This window comes from Crotalus tigris, unplaced genomic scaffold, assembly GCF_016545835.1.
Source record: "Crotalus tigris isolate CLP2741 ecotype Arizona unplaced genomic scaffold, ASM1654583v1 scf7180000018419.1029430, whole genome shotgun sequence".
Lineage (NCBI taxonomy): Eukaryota > Metazoa > Chordata > Lepidosauria > Squamata > Viperidae > Crotalus > Crotalus tigris.
Window position 1 is genome coordinate 1,016,735 of NW_024096993.1, and position 8,180 is coordinate 1,024,914.

Genomic DNA, 8,180 nt, shown 5'->3' on the forward strand with positions numbered 1-8,180 from the left:
GAGCATGCAATGCTTGAAAACTGTTATGACAGGGGACGTGGAGGAGAAAACTGAAAAGGAGTAAAATAGAGTATCCTGCACGAGATAATTTGGAGATGCCCCATTCCCCAGGAGAACAAGCGATTTCAACCCTGCAATACTTTAGTGCAGTGTTTCACAAACTTGACAATTTTAAGGCATGTGGACTTCAACTCCCAGAATTCCACAGCCAGCGTTGCTGGCTGTGGAATTTTGGGAGATGAAGTCCTCATGCCTTAAAATTGTCCTGTTTGGGAAACACTGCTTTAGTGTATCCTACATATCATGCAATACAAAAATTAGGAGTAAAAACTTAGGGGAGATTTCCTGAAAGCACCCGGATGTAGGACAGCGTGTCCAACACTTATGGGAAACTAATTTGTGGGGGAAAGAGAGAAAACAAAAACCAAGCAGAAAGAAGAATGAGGAATTTTGGAAGGGACAAGGACTCTGTGGGACTTCTTTCAAGAGAAATATTTGCAGGATTGCCACTCCAGTCCTACACAGTGCAAGATTTATAAACAAACACCACGCCTTTAGAGAAAGCAAGTCCAAGCAGTTAATAAAATGCTTATGTGGAAAATGTTTTCCTCAACTATGGCATTTTTAGGGCATATCCTAAAAATTTCTGGTTGGTTCTTCAGGCACAAACAAAACAATTTACATACAGCACCTTCGTTCATTTGTTGACTAGGAGCTTTAATAAATCATTACTGTAACATAATAACTGGGTAATATAATGGGGAAGATTTTAAGGCTTGTTTATTTAAAATGCACATTTCCCTCCAAAATCAGATAATATGCATTTGTTAGAAACATCCCAAGAGGTTGAGGGAAATATAAAACCCAAATGAACCATCATGCCTCAGCTTAATCACGTTAAAAGGCTGTAATGAAAAAGATCCTCTGCCTTGTTTAATGTTTCAGAGTTCTGCTTTTTCCACAACACTACTCAGCCAAACCTGAAAGAGAGAGATATCATGGCCTTAACCAGCCTAAAAAGATTAATTTATATTTCCAACAGGTAAAGAATACAATTCTCAAAAAGTTACGTTCCACTAAAATTAGAGAGATTCACTCAGAAATAAAAAGGATGGCAATTCGAAAAGTTCAATCGTTCAAAGTCTTCTATTTTTAGTAAGAAGAGCTTTCTGTTTTTCATTTAGGCGAAAAAGATGACTATGGCTAAAGCTCTAAATGTGTCAAACTATGTAGTATTGAGTAAAATTACACAGGATTGCATTCAGAAAGGGAAGGAAGATTTATAGCATTATATTTTTATGTACTGACTAGGTAGCTCTGCACCACCAGATTAGTATCCTATCATTTTGACTTCCTTTTATACTAATAATACCAAAAAAAAAAAAAAGTAAAGGGCTCATGAATCCTCATTAAAGAAAAGCTGTTTGAGCACCATGAGAAACCTGTAGGAAAATCTGCCTGATAAATATCTCAGAGATGGTGGCTGATTTTAACATTTTACAGTAAATTTATGATGCTCTCAATGCCTTTCTTGAAATGTTAAGTGTGGAAGTGAAAAAAGAATTCTGCCTTCATTTGTACTGGAAACAATACAAAAATAGTCACAGAAAAACACAAAGACAAAGTCACATTTGAAATAACATTATTTCAGGTCCCTGTGAAAAACTAAATGGGGACTAGTTTATTTCTCTCAATCATTAGAATATGCTAAGCATACATTTGACTGAAAAAAAGTAAGGCATTAAAAAATATACCATTTTTTAAAAAGGCAAACCGTTCTACTCTATAAAAACACACTTTCTGTATAATTCTTCCATTTGTACATCTTTGTTAGGAGTTAGCTTTAAAAGACTTCCCACTTACGACTTGTGTTCAAGTTTGAAATAAAAGCTTGACAAAACAGTCTGACAAAAATCTCATTTAAAGCAAAAAAGAGTTGCCTCTAGAGAAGATTTTCCATTAGAACACATTAATATTTGATGGCTGGTCTTGAATTGGAAGCCTCTAACTTACAACATGCTGCACATTTTAAAAGACAAACTTGGAATTAGATTGTAGTGCAATTCAATCAGCCGCCTTTTATCTGAACAAAGGTAATTTAACTTTTTGAAAAATGTTTACCTTAAACATTTTTTGGTTGCCTAGGACCAAGAAAACAAAAGGGAAACATGTGAGATAGTTTAGTTATACTACCCCCACCCACCCAAATTTAATTTTTTATCAACTAGGAATATTTGATGCTGAATTATAAAAAGAGGTAGACCTACATTTAGAATTTCATAATACCTGATGTACTAATAGATACTGAATGTTCTTAAAAAGCAACTTCCATTTTACTAATTTTAAATTTCTTTTATCTTAAAAGAAAAAAAAGGAGTGTTTCATTTAAATTTTAAATTTATTCCTGAATGCCAGTCAATTGATGCGATCTGCCCTGAACTGACATAGGGTGTCTTTTAATCCTACGATTGGAATAAAAACTATAATTGATATTGTTTTTGTCCAGTTAAATCACTGGTGAAGAGACCGAGGAAAAGGAAGAGCAGATTTCAGAATCTGCAAGAAGTGAAATTGGTTACCTGATCTGATTGCTCCCACTGCTGGCAGCGTCACCAGATGCAGCTGAGCTTTATAAAGCCCATTGAATCACACAAGTGCCGGTTATTTTCAGAACATTCTACAAAGATTAGTTTGTAACACACACTCAGCTCACGGCAAAAAAAGAATAAAGGAATTTAACAATTTAAGAGATCTGTTTGGTTTCTAAGGTCCATCTCGAAGCGTTCATATAAGGACAAAGTATTTAAAGTTCACTCTCTCTATATAAGGCTTTGCAATAGGCTGTTGCAAACATTAATTGCTATGTAGAAAGGGGAAGGAAACAACTAAACCATACCTTCTACATTTGAAATTAACAGACAATCTTCCACAGGCTTGCAGCATCTAATGTTTTTTTAGCCAAAAGTCACCCAAAACAAAATCCAGAAAATAGGCTTTAGTTTTAAATAGTTGCTCAGTTTTAAGCAACTTGTATTAGTTTCAGGCATATTAGTTTTTTTAAAAAAATCCTTTTTAAATTTTTTTTTAAAAAAATAAAATTCAAGGAAAATTCTGACTCGATACCGCCAATTCCTTACGTTGTTTGTAATTCTCAGAGACTAGAAATTTTTTTACAAACATGGCCTTTATTCATAGAAAACTTGCCCATCCTTGATTACGTCCCAACGCCCATATTTGAATATTTATGTCACAACCTTAAAGAAGAATAATAAAAATTAACATTTAACCGGGCATATGATTGGGGGGGGGCTAGAGGGGATGTGGTGTTTTTTCACGTTCAGTCACTTCCAACTGTTTATAACTCGTTGGACAACAACTTGCCAGGGTTATCTGTTATTTTTTGACTACTTGTAAATTCATGCTTGTGAGCAGAGACCAGGTGGCCTTCACAAGGTCCCTTCCAACTCTGTTTTTCTGTACATCAGCGACAGCACTTTGCTATCTTGTCTTCTGCTAGTCTTTTTTTCTATTGCTTTCCATTTTTCAAAACATCAGGACATTGCTCCCGCATCCTGCAATGCCTCATTAGCAATGCCTTCTGTGGGCAGTTTGGTTTTATTTCTGGCCCTTTCTTTTTTCTATCCACAATCTTCTCCAGGACTATAGTTTATTTTTTTCAGCCTTTCTGACGGTCCAGATGCCCAAATTACAACTGGGAAGACCATACCCTTGACAATACTGTATTATCGTTGTTTGGCAGTTTGCATTTCCAATACATTATTTATTTTTATTATGTTTAGAAATCAACCATCTCCCTCACAGATGTTTGACATTTTCTTTCTCCCAAGAAATTATTTCATGATTATAGCTATCTTCCCTTTGGAGTTTTAAGCTTAGGAGGACAGAGATAATATTTCCAGCATTCATTCATTCATTTGCATTGGCTCACAATTTACATTTTCCTTAATGCTGACCCCCCAAGCAGCTTCTGCACTCATTTTTCCTCTTCAACAACTGGTTCCCTCCACTCCTCCTCATTTATAGCCACCAAATCATCACCAGCAATTTATTTCCTACTTTTGAACTAGTAACTTGCTCTCTATTCCATTCTAATCGCTGCTTCCTGATCAACATATAAAATCTTCAATTTGCAGATGAGGTGGTCTGTATACCCATTTTTAAGAAGTGTCCACACCTTGTAATATTGTAACCAATCAAAAACCTTAGTATTCTCAATAGAGTAAAACAAAAATATACTTCGGGAACTGTCTTGCCTTTTCAACTATCCACTGATGTTAATGTGATCCCATTTGCGTCTTCTGAAATCAGCTTATCCTTCTGATAGTTTTCATTCCATGTGTTGCTAGCTAAAAGCTGGATCGTAGAATGTTGAGCAGGTTAGCATGTAAGATCAGTATAAATCAGTCCAGCAGCTGCCTTTTTTGGTACTGGAATAGATCTCAACATTCATCCTGAAATTTCTGCTCTGACCCATTAAATTTGCCTTCGGTCATGATTCTGACTTTCCATTATCAAATGGTATATATGTCTTTGCAACATTATTTTGCCTTTGGGTGCTTCAGCAGTTAGACTTCTTTTCTACTCTAATCCAGCCATATCATAAAATCAGTGTTATTCATATTTGTGCTTGGCTTTTTCCCAGTAGTTCTTTAGATACCCTCTGACCTAATGGTCTCATCTTTCAGTGCAATTTAAGACTATTGGGGTTGCAAACATCCACTTGAGTTTTTTTAGCAAGTTGGGAATCCTTTATATACCTTTCATTCTATAATGTTTTTGGTGTGACGTCTTTTTCTCATTTGAGGATGGAGCATTACTTTCACCCATTTGTGTAGAAGGCAACAGAACCTATGATCATAATCTCTTATGACTGAATTACTACAACACACTATGTTTAAAAAATGTAATTCACACCTTTGAGAATATATTGTAAAGCATTTTCAAGCATGTAAAAATGCACTGTTGCAGATTTCTTTCATAAAAGACATTACATATTAACGATTCTATCGCAGCTTTCTAAAAAATACAAAGTTAGCCAATTCAGAATTTTAATCCCAACATTTCTGAAAGATGCAAAGTTAAAGAAATACTATTCTATCAAGTTTTAACAGCTGCTAATCCATAGCATAGAAAATTCAATTCTATTGAATTTCAGTAGGACTTGCACTGGATAAGGGAACTATTTTTATTGAATTATGTATTTTTAATTTTATTGCTTGATACTTTGTGGGTTCTTTTCTACGCTGATAAGATCTTGTTTTATAAGATATAAAACAAATTGTTTCAAGATTTACAGGATTCTGCTGGAGGAATGAAGAGTCCTGAGTGGAACTACAGTAGTTTCAGAAAGTGCTCTTAGATAATAAAGCCTTGAAACTATAAAAGAAATGTATATTCCTATAGTTTATTCAAGCACTTATGGCTGCAAAGTTGTTTGATTTCCCACAGCATTTCCAACTATAAAAGAGACATGTCTCCATTTATGTGATGCTTTTCTGAATACCAGTGCTACTGGTGTTTCCTTGGAACATGTTCTAGAGATGTGCCATTGAATGTGGAAGATATTCTTAAGATTGCATCTTTAATTGCTGAATTTTCATTTGTGAAAAAAATAACTCACTAGTTTTTAATACAATCCCCAAACAAAACATTATAGGTTAGAAATCAGTGTTCCTCAACCTTGACAATTTTAAGGCATGTGGACTTCAACTCCCAGAATTCCACAGCCAGCATTGCTGGCTGTGGAATTCTGGGAGTTGAAGTCCACATGCCTTAAAATTGTCAAGGTTGAGAAACACTGGGTTAGATCCACACTTAAGTCATGTTTAGAACAAACCCACAGAAATTAGGAGCCTTATGTTAGTCATAACAAAAGTACTCCATTATTAGAACCACTCCTCTAAATATATGTACATCTGAATCTGACCTACAATATTTTGCTTGTTTTAAATAAGTGAGTTGTATTTGGTCAAAGTATAAAGCCTTGTTCCCGCTTATATTTCTTGTGATACAAGCAGGCTCTGACATTACTGATTTTCCTCTTCAGCCTGTGATGGCCTCACAGCTGCACAACCATTCCTGCCTGGAGTACTTTATCTAACAGTTGTGTGGTGGTGATTATGGATTTACTTACACTGCTAGGCCTCTATGATTTTAATCTCCCCTGAAGGAAAGCACCATGTCCGCCAACCTTACTGCAGGTTATACTTTAGGTCTGTTTTTTAATCTCAGAGGCAAGATGTGATCTGATTAGGAGAAATACATCCATAATCTATTTGTGTGCGTGTGATGGCTGATTCCATACAATTCATGATTCAGTCCATGATACTGAGTATTATCCATTCTAGGTCTGAGATCTGGGAGAAACAGGAGGGGAGAACATGGTGTCATTTCTGGCTAAGACTGATTCATTCTGTCCCACACTGCCAATTGTCTTTACCTGCCTTTTGTTATATAAGAGGACCTTGTATTTTTGCTCCTGAAAATAAAAAGTTTCTTGAGAAGAAGGATTAAGGAATATAGTCCGTGGTGGCTTTTGGGGCAGCATTCAGTAAAGCTTTAGCACGAATATACTCTTGATCAAATCAAGTTTTAGAGAATTTAGCATGGACTCTTTGCACTAGCTCAGAAGTTGGAACTCTATGGACTCCCAAATTGATTCAACAAGATTGCAGAAATTATCAAAAATGATCCACGTTGTCCTGGGTTCAATCATAGTCTTCAGCTGGATAAATTTATAATACAGTATATGCATTTCCTAACCTCTGTGACTATCGGGAGCAGAAAAAAAAAATGCTGTTGAAATTTCCAAAACATTTAAGGCCAAAGCTCTTTTAAGGGAAGGATGAAAGTTTCTTGTAGAGCAGGGGTCTTCAAACTTGGCCCTTTTATGACATGGACTTCAACTCCCAGAATTCCTCAGCCAGCATGCCTGGCTGAGGAATTCTGGGAGTTGAAGTCCACAAGTCATAAAAGGGCCAAGTTTGAAGACCCCTTTTGTAGAGGGAATTGGTCACTGTCAGGAAGGGATCAAATACAAAAGCCTGCACAGCAAGTGATCTAGTAATTAACATATGGTTAACATTAAAATACGTAATTTGGTTTTGGAGTACATCAGCCAAATAACTGGGAATTGGCTGAATATATGTATGGACATAGAAATCAGAGGACAGCACTTTATGTCAACATCCATTCTGGCACTGAAGTCTCCTGCTAAAATCATTTCTGAATTTGGGAACTGTCAGCTCTAGGAGCCAGTGTAAGAGAGTCCCAAATTCTGGTATGTAAGACAAACTGGCAGGAAAATATGTGTTAATTAATAGTAGGTTTAACACTTTATTTTTAAATTCAACAGCCAACGTGAATGTATCAAGGAAAATGGGGGCAACATGGTTACACAAAGTTTGAAAGAAATACCGTAAATATCACAATATCTCCATAATGACAACTATGCTTCAGACCAGGTGTCACTGTCAAAAGAGTCAGTGTAGTTATTTAATTTTATGGAATTGAGCTATCATGTTCACTGGAGAAAAAGAATTTTGAACAGTTCTCATGGTGAAAGACTGGGCCTTCACATGTAGCACACCACCCAGCAATACTGATGTGGTCAAACCGCCCAGAGTCACTTAGGCGAGATGGGCAGTGTCAAAATTTAATAAATAAACAAGTAAGTAAATATTCCAGGAAGACTGCTGAATGAACTGCTGGGATAGCAAACAGAATTTTGGAGAAGGGGTTAACTCTCTGGTATAGATACTGTCTAAACCAGCACATTTTCCTCTATGTATCCCAGCCCAAAAGCATTTAGCCAGCTGAGGATCTTGATGAACTACCTAACTGGCAGTAAAGCTAGTCTACTGATTAATCACTCATTTTAAATTAGAGCTTATTCCAAGCACTTTCTGCTCTTAAAGAGTTCAAATCTGAAATAAGAACCAATATATAAAGTCAATACATAGTTTCAACTATAATATTCATCTCTGTGTACGAAAAGTTGGAAACGTAGACCAGCATCGTAACAGGGAAAAATAGTAATACAGAGTATAGTGTTCCACCTTTAGGATAGATCAAATTAATTAAGGTTGTAATCCTTTAATTGCTTATCTGAAAATAACTCAGGATGAAGTTTTCAGAAAATATATACAGGTTAGTCCTTG